This window comes from Lissotriton vulgaris, chromosome 7 (genome assembly GCF_964263255.1).
Source record: "Lissotriton vulgaris chromosome 7, aLisVul1.2, whole genome shotgun sequence".
Classification (NCBI taxonomy): domain Eukaryota; kingdom Metazoa; phylum Chordata; class Amphibia; order Caudata; family Salamandridae; genus Lissotriton; species Lissotriton vulgaris.
Window position 1 is genome coordinate 262,416,443 of NC_141695.1, and position 17,828 is coordinate 262,434,270.

A 17,828-nucleotide genomic window follows, 5' to 3' on the forward strand; every position below is an offset into this window, starting at 1 on the left:
GCCATCCTGTATTGTCTAAATTTCGGATATTCCCATTTGAAATGACAGCCGGCCTATACATTGGGTTTTCTGCTCTGCGAGTCAAGCCTGACTCTGGTGGACAACAGTGTGGGGTGTGTAACGATGGGAAGTCACTCCTCCACTTGATATTGATTTAATCAAGTTTGGATGTTTACTCCACTTGAGAGGAGAAAGTCCCTCTTATTTACATCTAAATAGGTATAATTTCTGAGACAAATTTCATTACGTTTACTGGTCCCATATTTATAAGTCCGTCTTTGATTTAAATATATCCCTTCCGAGATGGCGGCTGTATCCTTTTGGCTTAGCTACTAGGATATACACTAATGTCCTATTTCAACGTCTTCACCATTATTCCCACTCTTCCCTAGGAGCAAGGGGCCTTGATTGAATGGGTGCCTCCCGGAATAGATATCTAGCCTTCCTGCGATAGGGCAGGTATTTTGATGCATAACTCTTCTAGACAGAGAAACGCGTAAGGTATGAACATTTTGTGATTTGGTATGCTTATCAGTGTGGTATATGGGCTAGTCTATCATGTATCAGATAGTACAGCATCCTTACTTGGTGTAGGCTATACTCACTTGATCTGTACTCCTGTCTACTCTCTGGAATTCAGGCTGTTTTTGTTGATTTTTTAATACTGATTTTCAATGTGACATGCCGATCTGATTTAAATTCTGTTTATTGTGGTGATTTCCTACTTTTAACTCTTTGACTATTGCTGTACACTGAGATCTGTTCTGTATCTCGGTCATGTAATATAATCTCCTGTTGATTGTATGTTTATTTATTTATTATCATGTATATATTGTTGACCGAGCTACCATTTTGTTTTGGACTAGTGTACTGTTGATTTTCTCTCCCTCCCCCCACTTCAAGCCCTTGAAGAAGGTGTTACCCATATTGTGGTGGTCACTTATACGCTGGTCTGCGCTAGCTACAGCAGGAACATTGGGCTATTATGCCTAGAAGGATGAAACTATTCTAGGATATTCAATGTCGGGAAGCAAGATATGTTGACTGCTATCTATGAGCCTTGAATTTCCTATCAAATTGAACGTAATGTAGTTATTCATTGTCTTTATATTCCATGAAATTGTCTCTTGAAATATATAACATATGTACTTTGAAATTGTACTCCTGTACTGTGCTTTATTCTCAGGTGTTATTTTTTTGTTCTTGTACACGTAACCTTTTCATATATATTTTGGTTTGTTGGATGATAGAGGTATGTGTATGGTTTGAGTGATTGTGGTTATAAGTGGATGAGGATTTCATGACCGATGGGGTTTGTGAGATGTATATTTGATTTCTTTTAGTCATTTATTGTGTTTGAAAATAGTGAACTATATATAATAATCTACCTAATTTGTGATTAATACTGTATGTATAAGTAATTTGAATTGCACCCTTTTATTAAATATATTTATACCTGGTTTAATGTATTGTGTTTTGTGTATTGTTTTTATACAATTCGCTGTGTCAAATATAGGGAATGATTATCCCAGACAAAGGTGAGATATTCAATTTCACTTATGAGTTTGGGTAGGGTAGTTTGTTTGCATTAAAGAAGGAGGGCATAGAACTGGTTTAAAAGGGTGGGTCTTTAGGACACCCTGCACTCAGATAATAATAGAAGCTCCTGTGTTGTGTAGCGCCCGCAACTAATAGTCTGCCTGGAGCATTCTGCAGTTAAGAGTGCGTCTCCGCGGATACCCACTAGGTTGCATCGCATAGATGACAAGAATGGCTCCTTCAGCGTCATCATAGTGTTGCAGCGGAAATTTCTTCTGGTAATTCCTCAATGCAAAACCCTCATGCTACCTCTATTTATCGCTGAAAAAGTGTTGGGCCCTTGACACCGTGTATTACCTTCAGGAGACTTTAAATAAACACGAACAGTCAAAAACGCAATTATTATTTAAGCCAATGAAGCGAGTTGTTCAGTATTTTAAAGGGTTTTATTTTCTAGTCAAAAGTTAAGGTTTTTCTCTAACCCTTTATTCATTAGTAAATATCAATCAGGTTACAAAATTTGGGAAACAGAAAAAATAGCATTAATCCAGAACATATTACAGTCATATTACAGTCTGCATATAAGCTTCACATGTAGAAAAGAAAATGTGGCGCAAAATGTCAGTCAAAACTCTTATAGAGTTTCTAAGAAATATAAGTCTTGCAAAGGCTAACAAATTATTAAATAGTTTGCAAAAATCTCCCAGTAAGATGAATAAATGAGGAAGACAAATAAATCTTTTCAGACCTTTCTATCTGTTGCTGCTCTCTGCATACTAAAGACAAGTGATTCCAACGGTATTTTACTTCAAAAAAGGTAATTTGCAGAGACAGATACTACTAATTATCTATCTCAAAACGTTATGGATTATACAGAATCAATCTCACATACTATTATAACGTCATCTAGTGGCTATTAACAACAACTAAAAAAGGAAACACACAAAAGATTGTTATGATTTGTAACTTTCTTTTAAAAGTCCTATTTCATTTTTTTCATCATATGTACAAATCAACTGGTCACACAATATTTAATCTTGTGTAAAACAATCTCCAACATTCAAGAACCAAAATTTCTTCTTTTTAACCCTTAATCCATGGGTTATGTATGAAGCCCAATTATTTATATACAAGGAAAATACTGGCAATGTCTTTCCTGGCCTTATTTCCTTTTTCGAACACCAAAGATTTCAAGGAGCATAAGAAGCAATAATCAATGTCTTTATAGCTTCTATTCAAATAATACTCCTAGGGGAAACAGGAAAAATAGCATTAATCCAGAACATATTACAGTCTGCATATAAGCATCACATGTAGTAAAGAAAATGTGGCGCAAAATGTCAGTCAAAACTCTTGCAAAGGCTAACGAATAATTAAATAGTTTGCAAAAATCTCCCAGTAAGATAAATAAATGAAGAAGACAAATAAATCTTTTCAGACCTTTCTATCTGTTGCTGCTCTCTGCATCCCTGCCACTCTGATAGGAACTGCTCCTTGAAAGCACCCCTCCTACACCAGACCTTAAAGGAATGTGGCCTGGTGCCAAAAATATGACGTGCAATGATTCTCTGAAAAAAATATGAGTAAGGGAACCCCCCTACCTGACTCTCTTTAGAAGCAATCTCAAGCTCTCCTCCCGCGACGTTCTCGTACCTAACCCATAGAAATGAAGCAGAGCCTAAAGAGCCTAAGCCTGAGCCAAAGTCAAAAGTGAGCTAAAAGCCAAATGAGCCTAGAAGCCAACCACGCCTCCAAAGAGGTCATTATTTACACTCTATTTCTTGGCAGACTACACAAAATGTTGCATGAGGTATTACTATCCTGACTCATTCTAAATTCTAAACTATACCAGTATTAACAAAAGAAGCATAAATTATTAAATACATTTTATATGATTAGCAGCATTTGCTAGGAAAAATATTTCATTCTAATTTCCTTCCATCCTTCTACAGCGCAGGCTGGGAGGATACTTTAACTAACATTGGTACAATGGCACAAGAATGTACAGTTCACAGTGGCCTTGACTCCTTCTGTTCCTGAAGCAAGGTTGTGTAATCTGCGCATGCTCTCTTTTTTTAATGCAAGTCACAGCATTGCTGGATTCACAGACAGCCATGTAATTGTAGGCTCAAAAAATCAAAAAAACAAAAGAGAGTATTACTTTCATGTAAATCAGCCCATTATGTTTTCCCAACTTCATACTAATACCCTTTATAAAAGATTTCCTAGCAAAGTTAATAAAGCAGTTTTTCTTGTTAATGTGCACAACATGCACAAATATGTGTAATGTACTACATAGCATTTTTATGCATTAGTGTAAATGTTAAAAGTGTACACAGTTAATAATGTTTTAGCAAGCTTTTCATGCAAAAAAAAGCATTTAGTCACATGTGTAGTGTCAGGTGCATTATTAATTTACACACATTATAAAAGAGGTATTATAAACTAAGCATGTTTATTCAAATATGCAACAAGCCAAAGACTTTTAAGACAGTGACAGGGGTGTACATTGTAATGAAAAATGCTGGGAATAGAGAACACATTCTATGGTTATTCTTCACAACTAAAAAGGCCACTTTTCTCTACACATATTAATTCAGCACAAGCATTTCAGACTGACTAGGCCTCACTTTCATATTTTTTATGTGCCATGTTTTTAACTTGCACCAAAATGTGTGTGTCAATTTAAATACAGTCTGTCTGAAGCACATAAATAAAGCAATGCCTGACTCCAGATGAAGGCTGTTCCATCAATAGTCCATGTCTTCTTCATCTTCTGGCATTGTGGGAGTCGGCATTGGGTTTATTGCTTTGGGTTTCTGCCCTATTTGGGTGTGGAAGAACAGCACACTTTGGCAAAATGATTGAGTTTTTTGCAGGCTGAGCACCTCCTCGTGTGTGCAAGGCAGGGTCCTTGGTGCGAGCAGGACCCTCCACATCTGTAACACATCTTGGGAGTCAAGTTGGATCTAGGGCATGGTTTCATTTGTCTGTGCTCACTGCCTCCACCGTATTGCCTGGCTGCGTCTTCACCCAGCATTGAAGAGCCGCCTTCATATGTGCTGCACACACTTTGGATAGTTACTTGGCCATGGACATCCTTGGGACTTGGAGAATGTTTTCCCTGAGCTTGACTGAGGAGCATCACCGGATAAATTGAGCTCACATTTTATTAGCAGCATCGGGCAAAGTGAATGTGCTTGCTGGGTCTTTAAGCTTAGCATAAAAGCTGTCCACAGATTCTTCAGGTAGTTGACAGGCTTGGTGCAACAGAACCTCCCATAATAGGGATTCGCTAGGGGCTCGGGATGTGCAGTCAAAGCCTATTTTAACTTAGTGTATGTGAACGAAGGGCCAGCCTCGACAACAGACTTCCCTAGTTTATGTATGGCGGCACCATCCAAGGGCAATAGCATGGGTTGCTGTTGATCATTTTCCATGCCCATAGCTGTAAAATAGGTTTCCAGGAGCTCATCCCAGCCCTTCCATGCAGCAGCTTTAGCGGGTGGGGGGCCATCTACCACCAAAGGTTCTAGAGCAGGTAAAGAGGTCATAATGAGGGCAGCAGTGGGCTGGTTTAAACAGCACAGGTTTCGATCAATGACCCTAGGCAAAGTGTCAAACCCTGACGGTGGAGCTGGGGGAGGAGCAGGCATGGGATGGCGTGAGATAGCGCCAACAAGCAGTGGTCTGACCTGTGACATAGCGCATGTTTCCCATGGGTATTGAATCACATGCGGTCGCTTCTCTGTGCAGACTGGCCTGCCTAGTGAAATTTGTGTTGGGTAGGCGTGCATGTGGCGAGTATGCAGGAAGAACTCTTCAAATAAAAAGCAGGTCGCAGCAGAGATGCTCAGTAGGATGCACCTAGAAGCCATATGGCAGGCTGAAATGCAGGTAGGAAGGCAATCTGTGGATGGAAATCATCACTGATGCAAGGATTAAAGAGCCATAGAAAGCAGACAGATACCCCTCATAGGAGTCCCCTGGATGCAGGATCGGATGGTGGAAGGCATGACATCGCAGTCACCGCTGCACTCAGGAGGTTGGGGGGTGAGAGAGAGCATACCTCTTCTCTCACCGCTAAAGACAGATGCACGTTTGCACTGCCATGTGCAGGTGAGCAGGAACACAACCGTATTGACAGGGATAGGGCACATCAAAGGCAGCAAAGCACCAGCAGACACTCCACGTCCCACAGGCAAGAGTGCAGGCCACCACAGAACGGGAACAAGAGAACGAGGGTGAGTGGGCACCAGTTGTGGTGTTGCTGAGTAGGTCATGGGTGTTCTGCAAAATAGGGAGACACAGGCTCAGGTGTAGTAGAATATGGACCAAGAACCACAAGGTAGGCTCTGGGGCCTTTTTTATTTATTTTCACTCTGAAGTCTCTGCTGTAGCTATTGTTGCCAATGGTGTTGGGGTTCACCTTCTAAACATCCCTGGGTAATTACCCATTCTGTGACGATATGATGATTCCATATTGCAAAAAGCAGTATTGATGAAGTCCGCAATCCTACAAACCCAAGTATTATCTACTGCAATTCAAAATAAAATCATGTGAAAAAGGAGTATACTCGAAACAAAAAAACAAGATAAACATCACACAAATTGTTAAGTCCCCCCAGAAACCAGAAAAGTTAGTCCTAAGTAACTTGCATGCAGATATTAATCTTGGCTTTTTGTTTGAAGTTTACTCCATTTTCACATTATTTTAAACTGCAGGGAATACTACCCTATTCTGGTTGAGTAGTTGTATGGTAGTTACAATATGCGTTGGGTGCATGTCACATTTCGAACCTTTTAATTAAAATGTTACCATATTTTGGTGGTTATCATGTGTTGGACACATGTCTTTTAATGTTTTTTGATAGGACCTTTCGAATTTTCATATTGCAGTTACCCCTGAAGAAGGGAACCATCCAGAAATGCATTGTGTTTGCATGATTACAGCAGTCATCAATACAGCTTTTTGTATTAAGGAATCATTACATCATCAATAAATTCATGGAAGTCTTGAATATTATCATTTTATTTACTTGGATTAATGGATTAAAAATGATGAAAATGGATTTCAATTGATGAAATTGAGAAAAATTAGATTGTTTCTGAAATGCAATAGCCCATGGGCCGACTTTCAGGCTGTGCACACTGCGGCTGGTGTCCCATACAGACACAAGCTTCATCAAGTCAATATAAATCTTTTGCCAGGGCCACATCATCACATTTTTACACATGTGAATGACCCATAGGGAAGGATCTGGACAACCCTGAGGTCACGGTGCAGTGTATTTGAAAGGTAGTACATGTACAAGTACATTTTACATGCCTTGGAAGTGAAAACATTTGTTTTTCACTACCGCTGGGCCTATCATAGGATAAAATTGAAGTTTTCTTATTACATTTTATAAGTGTAATTAACAAATGGGAAGGGAAACCCAGTTCATGGTTTGTGTCTCTATAATCACAATTGTAAATTTTAACTTACGGTAACATTGGATTTTAAATTAATAATATGAAAATACCATTTTTAGAAAGTTAGCTAAACAAACGAAGGGGCAAACCAGGATCCCTAGGAACCCAAGTGAATATATCTCAACAAAAACAATGGGTCCCTTGGGGAAAGCTTGAGCCTGTGCTACCTAGGCAAAGATAGGTACTCATACTCATGAGCTTGATTTGGAATAGACCATCAGTTTATTGAATATCGATGAATCTTGTTCTGCACAATCCTGTGCAGAATATGAACATATTAATAGTATTTGGCACAATTATTCAAATACTTCACAAAACAGTGTGACACACAAGAATGTCAGTGCTTTTGGTGAACACTGCAGTTTAGTAACTTTTGAGATATACAGTGAATAAGAAGTATGCCGTGAAAAAAAAACATATACAGTTGACTTATAGTTGCACAACTTCAACAAAAATGCAACCCTATGTTCAGGGCCCAACAAATAGCTCTTAGTATTATAAAGTCTGAAGAACATGTTGATGTTTCGACCCCAAAAGTACAACTTAAATGGAGCCTTCATCAGGACAGTGCAAGTAGACACCAGAAAAAGTGTTAGGGAAAGAATGTATGTACAAATGTTGTTCTGAATCTATCAGTTTTACAATGCCAATCAGTGTTTAAGGTGGGGGTGCTGTAAAGCACACTCCTGGTAAATAGAAGTATCTTTGTCACAAAAGATAACCCGGGTCCATAGTGAAAGGGAAGTCTATCATGTGGCTTGAGAAGTGTCTTAGTGAAGAACAGGGGATTTCCCTTTTTAAGGACAGCTCCCTCCACACACCAGAGGTGTCATGCTTCATCATGGGGGTACCTCCATGCGTGAGAGACCTCACGTGGGCTGCAACCCCCTCGCTGGAAAGGAGGAGCTCAGAGATGTTTTTGAATGGGAAGACGGGTGTTCTAAAACCCTATGAGAGCTTGGTGTGATGAAAGAAATGCAGTGCTGTGATATAAGTGGTTAAAACTGGCTACAGGGTCAGCTCTGTAGCAACTTTTATTCAGCTGCCCGGTGTCAGGATTAAAAACAGAATATAGCTTGAATTCAAGGCCTCTGTGTTATTACAAGACCACCATGTTTCAGCCTATCTGACCTAGAATAATGTCATGGCTTTCTTCAGGGTCAGTAATGTAGCTACTACAATAAATACGTGTATTTTGCATGAAATAAAAATAGAAAAAACACGTAATAAGTAAATGATAAAATACTAAACCAGGGACTCTTCTGATCAGTATGTTCAACGTACACCCTATGATGGAGACAAATAACAACATGTCACATTTATATACACAAATATGTTAAAAGTGCACAATTAGATCCTCCATTAGCACATATATTCTGAAACATTCTCATATTAGAATAATGTATTTATACACTAGGATGCGTGACTCACCACTCAGCGTATATGAAGTTCACCACATCTGTGCCGGCTTCTTAGCCATATAGTTGTTGTGCCACTACCTTTGGAAGAAGGTTCGCAGTACTTAAAAACGGAAAACCCCAGAGGGGGAAAGAGTAAGAAAGTAGAAATACTGTGTCAGAGTTTCTAAGGAGTATCATAGAGGTGCGCAGACTCAGAATGTAAGCATCCATATATTAAGGTAAAGGCAAACTTCATGGATCCAAAAGCAACAGCAGGGAGATGAGCAGGACAAGGGCCATGGAATGTGGATCACAAAGTGACAGCCCAGGAAGGCGGAATGGCCGAATGCACCCTTGTCTGAAAATGCAAAGGCCCTATATACAGTGAGGGCTGGGTGTGCCTAGGCTTAAAATTCAGGTAGAGGTGGGAACTAAAATAACGACATACCCCCCTTTAAAATAGCAGGCTAGTGCCCACATGTTTAAAAAAAGGCTAGTCTGAATCAGAAAGAAGGGGAAGCCGGAGATGACAGTAACCCAGCTGTGATCTGTCACCAGGATGCCAAGTGGACCGGGTGGTGGTAGGGAGAAGCGGGACCCCAAGCAAGGAGTGCTGGTTGAAATAAACTTACCGCCAATTGTCCAGTCCGTTGTGGAAGGCAATGCACGTCCAGGAACAGGAGACAGAGTGCTGACAGATCTACTCCTTCAGTCAATGGGTCAATTGGGAAAATGAGAACCACCTGTGAGCGAAACTCAAGCCGAATATCCGCTAGAAGCGAATGCGTGCTGGGAAATGTAGTTCCAGCGGTTGCAGCAGATGTGCAACGGAGTCAAGTCCAGACATTGAACAAGGCATTAAAAAAGTGAGGACTTGCCCGGATGGGCATGAGAAGGATGCTACAATGCAGAGCATACCTGGGGGCGATTGGTTACTGCACTAGTGTAGTAACAGTGCTGACCAGGGGCCTAGAGGGATCGACTCTCACTGTGGCTGTGCCCGTAAGGGGTAGTGGACATGCCCGTGCCAGCTAGGAACAGTGGTTTCAATTGCAGGACTCAAGGTACCGGGAGTGCGCCGCTCCCAGTGGGGCACAAGAAAAAGGTGCTAAAGCCCACAAGAGCCGAACCAGGGACGGGTGATCAGGGATGAAGGTGGTACAAAAGGGGGTGGTGATGGACGAAGCATCTGAATCAATCAAACACTCACACCCAGTCAAAAGATCTGGGTTTAATGCATCACCATTCTTTAGCCCACTCTGCCACCCCAGTTCAAACATGGCCATATGCAAATCAGTCTGACCCTGTGCCTCATGGGAACAGTCCAGCCCGATCTGCCAAGCCATGTCTTCCCTGGACCGGAAACAAGCTTCCAAGGACCGGTTTCTGGCATTCCAGCCGTCTTCAGCCCGGCTTGCTTGAATCCAGTGGAAAGTGAGCAAGGGACTCACGTCTGAGCATACCCTGCCACACTTATGGCGCCCAAAAGCGGTACAAAAGGGGGTGGTGATGGACGGAGCATCTGAATCAATCAAACACTCACACCCAGTCAAAAGATCTGGGTTTAATCCATCACCGTTCTTTAGCCCACTCTGCCACCCCAGCTCAAACATGGCTATATGCAAATCAGTCTGACCCTGTGCCCCATGGGAACAGTCCAGCCCGAACTGCCAAGCCATGTCTTCCCTGGACCAGAAACAAGCTTCCGAGGACCAGTTTCTGGCATTCCAGCCGTCTTCAGCCCGGCTTGCTTGAATCCAGTGGCAAGTGAGCACGGGACTCATGTCTGAGCATACCCTGCCACACTTTTGCGGCCAAAAGTGGTACAAAAGGGGGTGGTATGGACAGAGCATCTGAATCAATCAAACACTCACACCCAGTCAAAAGATCTGGGTTTAATCCATCACCGTTCTTTAGCCCACTCTGCCACCCCAGTTCAAACATGGCTATATGCAAATCAGTCTGACCCTGTGCCTCATGGGAACAGTCCAGTCTGAACTGCCAAGCCATGTCTTTCCTGGATCGGAAACAAGGGATGAAGCTGGGCATGGTACTACTGGTGGTAGAGTAGAACAAGGGCTTGCTTAAACCATATGGTATAACAAGTGCGCGTCGCTGCTCTTTATGCATTCCTATAATGAAGGCAGGCCAAGATGACAGCTGATCTCTCTCCGTTTGGTTGACTGTGTAGTGGGATACGGTCCTACCAGTGCCAGCCAGGGGATTGCTGCGTTCACGCTGTGGGGGTTAGGAAGAGGGTGATCATGCCAGTGCCAACCAGGGAATGTCATCATTGAGTCACACATCGGCGGTGCCAAGCCTGTACACCCACCTCGCTCCAACCTTAGGAGTTTGGTTGCTAGATCCGGTTTGGTTGCGTTCAAATTTGGTTTGTCAAGGACAGTCCAACTAAGTGTGTCATGTCCATGCTGCAAGTCAAAGAATTCTTTAGTTAGTTTTGTTATTTGTTTGGCACACCTAATCGTGCGCTTGTATTCCAGGATTTTGGTTCATACTTTTCTGCTGGTCATCCCCACATACCTCAACCCACAGGGACAGGTGATCAAGTAGATAACACGTTCACTGTTGCAATTTGTAACTCCAAATGTCCCAACAGGCACAGCCCACCACTGGTGGGCAGACACCTGGGTTGGGGAGGGTGGTGCTCAAGAAGTAAGTAGTCACTGTTAGCTTTAGGGAGCAGACAGAGGTGACCCTAGTTTCCCTTGGTGACACGGCGATGGTGCTAAAAGCCCTTCTGTCTCCAAATACTTTTAAGTGCAGGCAGTGGGCCACCATCAATGGGCAATGGGTGGAGGCTCTGAGGGACACAGGAGGCAGCATGACTACTGTGAGGTATTAGCTGATGTCATTAAAGGACGTCCTCCATAACACATTCCACCAATCCATAGTTGCAGACAACTGTGAGAGTCATCTGTTGGTGGCTTTGGTTCCCTTTGAGTGGGGGAGGGGTCTCAGGTTCTTTGAAAGTAGCTGTAAGCTCTGCTATGCCTATATATTGTCTCCTGGGCAATGACCTGGAGCAAATTATCCAGAGGGGGCCTAGCTCAGGTCACACTTGGAGATGTTGGGATTGCCTGAATGGGTCTGTATAACCACAATGTCAAAGACTCCCCAAGAAGGGAGCCAACGGCATCTGGTGCTTGGAACAATATCCCAGATACCTGCCATGAAAGAGAGTGTGGGAAACCAACACCTAAAGTTCCCACATTTCAGTGGGATGAGGCACCTGAGGAGAATGCCCCCGAGCCAACAGGCAATTACATTGCTGCCCTGGGTGACCTGCCAGAGCTTACAGTGTGGCAAGTTGAGGGTGGGCCCATCACAGAGGAATTTTACAAAGCGCAGAAAGAGTCCCCCACTCTAGAGGGCTTGAGGCTGCAAGTTGAGGCCCAGGCAGCAGGTGACACCCCTGGAGATCACCTGATATATTGGGGTAATGGCCTCCTATATAGTGAGCCTAATGAGCCTAAGGCTTCTGGATCTGGGGCAACCTATGTGTTGGTTGTCCCCCAGTGTTTTAGAAACTTCCTACTGGGTTTGGCAAATGACCCCTGGCAGGACATCTGAGGCAAGACAAGATGTTTGCCAGCCTTATTGTTCAACTCTAATGGGCACTGATGAACATGGCCTCAGATGCATTCTTTTGGTCCTGCCTCACCGACCAGGCCAGTGGGTTGTCAGGGAAAAGTTCAAAGCTACCCTGACCCCATTACCTATCATTGGCACTTTCTTTAAGAGAGTAGGCATGAACATTGTGGGACTCTTGGATCCCTAGACAGTTTCATGCAACAGGTTTATCCTGTTCTTAGCGCAACACACCACTCACTACCCACAGGCCATCCCTCTGCGGTTGGTAGCTGTGTCTGTGGTGGCCAGGGCACTGATGGGAATTTTTACCCAGGTGGGGTTCCCCAATAAGGTAGTGTTTGACAGAGGCACTTACTTCAAACCAGCGTACATAAATCAGCGTACATAAAGTCCATGTGGAATGCATTTGGGGTAAATTTACACCCTATCACCCCCAAACAAATAGTCTTTTGGAGAGATTCAACACCATCTTAAAGGGCTTGAAAATGGGCCTTCCTCTGCCAATGAGGCACACATGGAATGTCCTCCTTCCATGCCATCTCTTTGCCTACATGGAGGTGCCACAGTAGAGAGAAGGGTTTAGCCCTCCAATCACCAATATGACCGCCCTATTACTGGATTTCTTAGCATTGTGAGAGAGTAGTGGGAGCAAGCAAGCAAGCTCCCAGAAAACCTCCTCAGGATGTGGTCATCTACATTCTCTATCTCTGCAACCAGATGTCTGACTACTGGAAAAAAGTAAAAAGTAACCCTGAACCCAGTCAATAAGTTATGAAACTCTGGTATGACTAGAAGGCAACACTGTTGGAATTTCAAACTGGTCAGAAGGTGTAGGCACATGAAGCCTGTGGAGTCCAGAACTCTCCAATATCACAGGACATTCCCATAGGAGGTGAAGGAGCTGAAGGGGGAGTCCACTTACTTGGTGGACTTACAGATCCGTAGAAACCCCTTAAAGGTATTCCATGTCCACTGCCCCAAACCACTATTTCAGAGGTTGGAAAGGAGCATCCTGGAGTGGAAGAGGAGAGCAAGCTTCTACCATACTTTCTGTCACCCCATAATACAATAGGTCAGTGGAGGGTGTCAACCTCTCCCCTATGCTGCCCCCAGAATTGCTGAGTGACAACCACTGGGGCAGAGCGATTCCATGTTCTCCCTCACTCCTGAACTCACACACCTGTGCATTCACGATATAGACACTGGAGACAGGACTCCTGATAAAAATGAGATTTACAGGTTGTCAGACAAGGTGAGGGCAAGTATCAAGTAGAAGGTCTCTAAGATGCTGGTGTTAGGGGTGATTAAGCCTTCCAACAGTCACTGGTCGAGCCCTGTGGTGCTGGTACCCAAGGCTGCCTCACATGGCACCACTCCAGAACTTTGGCTTTAAGTGGACGATAGGGGTCTTGATTACATCACGAAGACTGACACACACCCCATCCCCTGAGCTGATGAGCTCATAGATAGAATGTGCGCTGCCAAATTTCTCAATGCCTTTGATTTGACATCAGGGTACTGGCAGAACGTTCTGACTGAGGGGGCAAAGGAGAGGTCAGCATTCCCAACCACACAGGGCCAGTTCTAGTTTAGGATGATGCCCTTTGGTTTGAAGAATGCTCCTCTCATCTTTCAAAAGGTAGTCGACAGGGTCCTGGCAGCAAGCAAGGAATTCTGTGCCGCCTACCGGGACAACATACCTATCAACAGCTCCCTGTCATACTTCTAGGAGGTGCTTCAGGCCCTGCAGCAGGCAGTTCCAAGGTTCCATGGTGTATCTGGACCACATGGCAGGTGGGGTACAGTGCAGCTCTTTCCATGCCAAGATTTAGACTACACTGGCCTGGTAACCCCCTAAAATACATAAAGTCGCAATACATTGGAGTCGCAATTTTTATATATATATATATATATATATATATATATATATATATATATATATATATATATATATATATATATATATATATATATATACTGGTCAGACCACTATGGGTTCCTTTTTTATGTCCTAGCCCACCATCCTCTCCTCTCCACAAGTCCCATACATTATTTAGGTTCAAGTAGGCAGCACTGATGTTTATTCTCCAACATTATCACCAAAAACAACTGCTTACTCAATTGCCATCTCTAAATAGGTGCTATTTAATTACTACAAAGTGCAAATACCAACTTGCAGCACTCTTGTGGTGTTTTTTCTGAGGTCGATCTGTATTCTCACAAAGGTTTGGTTGATAATTTTGAGTTCTTGAACATTATAAATCTTCCCTTTAATTCACATAAGAACTGAACAGAACTTTGCTAGCTTAACCCTTTCGATGCTCATGACGAGCTCAGCTCGTCATGATGCACAGTTGAGCTGTGCTGATGACGAGCTGAGCTCGTCATGAAAGAATGGAAATAATCAAAAGTCAGCACCGGAGGGGAAAACGCCTAGCAGCCAAGGTGTTAATCATTCACATTTTATTTTGGAAGAATAATGTCTTTTACGGTTATGAAATAGCCATGTCAAACTAACAATAAACAATGTGAACTTTACTCTTGTTTTCAGATCAACATCCTTGCCATCGCTCACAATGGGAAATAAGGACATTATTCTACTCATAGGTGAGGTGCAATGATTCAAACAACCACAGTGATTATCAGATTACAAAGTCTTCACATTTTATGATGCATGAATATCTGTTTATATTTTCCATTGGAACCATTTTGCATACCTACCTAACACTGCATGAACACTTCAGCACACAACCTACCAGTGATGTTTAACTCCGTCCATGCTCATGACGAGCTCAGCTCGTCATGAGGCACACTGGACAAGGTGAGCTTGTCATGAATAATGGGATCCTGCATTTCTCAGCACACAGCGGGAATTGCCTTGGCATTCAAGGTGTTAATTAAGAGCTTAAAATATGCTGATGTTCCATTCTGAGGTACTTCAGGAGGCCTACCCTCAAGGATTTACCCACATAAATTATTGCAACCTGAAAAAAGAAGATTCAAATACATAGGGAATGAAGCAATTATCACTTAGCATCTGTTTGAAGATGCCAGTCCACTTTTCACTGTGGCAACAGACCTGGCCTCACATGTAAAGGTGGGCAGGGAGCCTTCTGTTGGTGGGTGCCATGAGTGGCTGCCCCGCCTGCAGGTGGCCGACCATTAACAAGAATTTCACACAATGAGGCAAAACCTTTCCCCCAGCTCCCTCTTCCTTGTGTGTTACATCAGAAATACTGCACGTACTCAGATGTGTTTTCAGATTTCCATTGTTCGTTGTCCATACTCTCTTGAAAATGAGGGAACTCCCCCTCATAACTGCACTGGCAAAGAATGTTCTCAATCCATATTATAGAAGGGACAACGCACACCATGGCATCTTTCTATAATACCAAAGAGCCATGGGGGAACAAGAAGTGCTTGTTGTTCACTAGGGCCACTTACTGTAAAACATCGTCTGGAAAGAAAAGGCAACACAGCTTTCAGCGACTTTGCTCCTTTACAAAACTCCAGAAAACAAAAAATTGGCAAGTTATTTAATAAATGAATCAGCAATAATCTATCCCCGAACTAAACTGGGTGCAGGCTGAGCCAGAGGGAAGAGATAGACCAAATTGTAGCTAGAGGAGGACTTCACTGCATCATGAATCAGTCAAGAAAGACTTATCTCCAGTCGTAGCTCAGTAATGCAGTGAAATTCACTGGTGAGCTGCTTAAGGTCTACAAAAAATGTATGTCCTGTCATTTTTAGCCAACCTCTCCCACAGGCCTCTGCACCAATCTGCCATGATTTTTCAGACCCAAAAATATGAAACCTGTGCCTTTTATAACTGTTACTAACTGAGCTACTGGTGTGACCTCCCGAGAGGATGCCTGAAATTTCTGAATATTTTCTTGTTTTCCGATAGCTAATTATTATATGCAGAGAGCATCGAATTCAACAGAGAGCTTCCACACAAGCTCAGTATATAAAATGGCCTGATTTATGAAATATATCAAATCTGCACAGTTGCAGAATAGAAAAAAAGCACCTTCTGTACTTGGCAAATTCACAGAAAATGCAAATGAAAGTGTGAACAAAGTAAACCAGGATGTGCCTATCCACATTATCCATGGAGGCACTTTCTATCTGTGGATAGTTCAATAGTGCTGATGGGCACAATTATAGGTGTCACTAATAGCACACATACAATATGGAATATGTGTAGGGGACATTTTACATCAACAAATAAAATGATCTGTAAACTTCATGTTGCTTGAAGGTCAGAGTCCTGGTGCCTAGAACTGCCCCTGTCCCTCTGCTCACATGAGTCATGCGAGATAAAACACATGATTCATTTACGAAAATACTCTAACTAATGACACATTTCTGTCTTTTATCTTACAGTATTTGCCATGACACTGGCACCTACACAAGCTGCCAGTAAGTACTATTCCCACTTTTAATCTTTCCCTCAGATATGAAGCGTGTTATGCTTGCCAGCATTAGGTGTAAGCATGGCTGTAGTGAATGAATCCAGACTGCAGATGGAGTTTGGAAGGATATTTAATATATATTCAAGGAAAGTAACATACAACAGCTGGGAGCCAGGGAAGCGATGTACTCCGTCCTAACAGCTTCATCAGAATGCCACCCACCATAGAACAAAGATACTAACATCATTCTATATTCCTAAACACGAGCTTCCTAAAGAAATATACAACATAACACATCCCCCCGTACATCAAAAAGAAAACAAAATACGCAAAAGAAAAAAATAAATAAGCATAAAAAAATAATTTACATGACAAAACACTTTAGCCAACCAGGCACATTTCTGTTTTTTTTGTCCGGCAAGACATCAACCACATTACCATGAAGAGAATCACAAACATCCATCTGAGTAGTAACTTGAACGTCTGAACTGCAACCACCACCATTCCCCCCTCATCACAAAGAGGAACATTTGGTTGCCTAAACTCACGTTGTTCGGAACCTGAAACAAAATCCTTTGCAAGCTGAGACGGCAAATGACTATTATCAAAATGATCCTCAATCCAATCAAAATCATTATCCTTGGGATTAGAACACACCTCCACAAAGTCTTGATCAGGATTCATGGTGATACTTTTGAGATTCCATACTCTCCCATCGTCAAGTCTCACAGAATTTCTTAACACCTCCGCAACTCTACATGGTGGTTCAAAACTACTTACACCCTTAGGTACCTTGAAAGGTTTTTTTAACCCTTACCCAATCTCCAACCTTGACTAAAACATTCTTTGTGTTGTGATGACAATCATAAAAATCCTTGCTTCTAGCAAGGGAAGATGCCAGCTTATTTTTAACTTCCACAGGAGACCAGTTTGCTATTCTTCCATCAAACAGCCACCCAGGGTTGAATTTACACCTTGCTGTTCTGCCTCTCATCATGATGAACGGGGACATGCCAGTGCTGTTATGTACCGTGATCTTATACGACCAAACAGCCTTTTGTACCTGTACCTTCCAATCTAAATCCTTATGCACCGAAGCCTGAATAATGCCTTTAATCACTCTGTTGAACCTTTCAACAGTGCCGTTTCCACTGGGATTATATAACGCCGTGGTCTTGTGTTTGATGCCACACTTCTCAAAATACTCCTTAGCCAACTTGGACGTGAATTGGACACCATTGTTCGTAAGAATGCAAAAAGGTAAACCCTCCACAATTAAAATTTTATCCAGAAACCTAAGAACAGTCTGGGTATCGACTTTGTCAACAAACTTAACAATAGGCCATTTTGAGAAAATGTCAATAGCTACTAAACCAAATTCTTTTG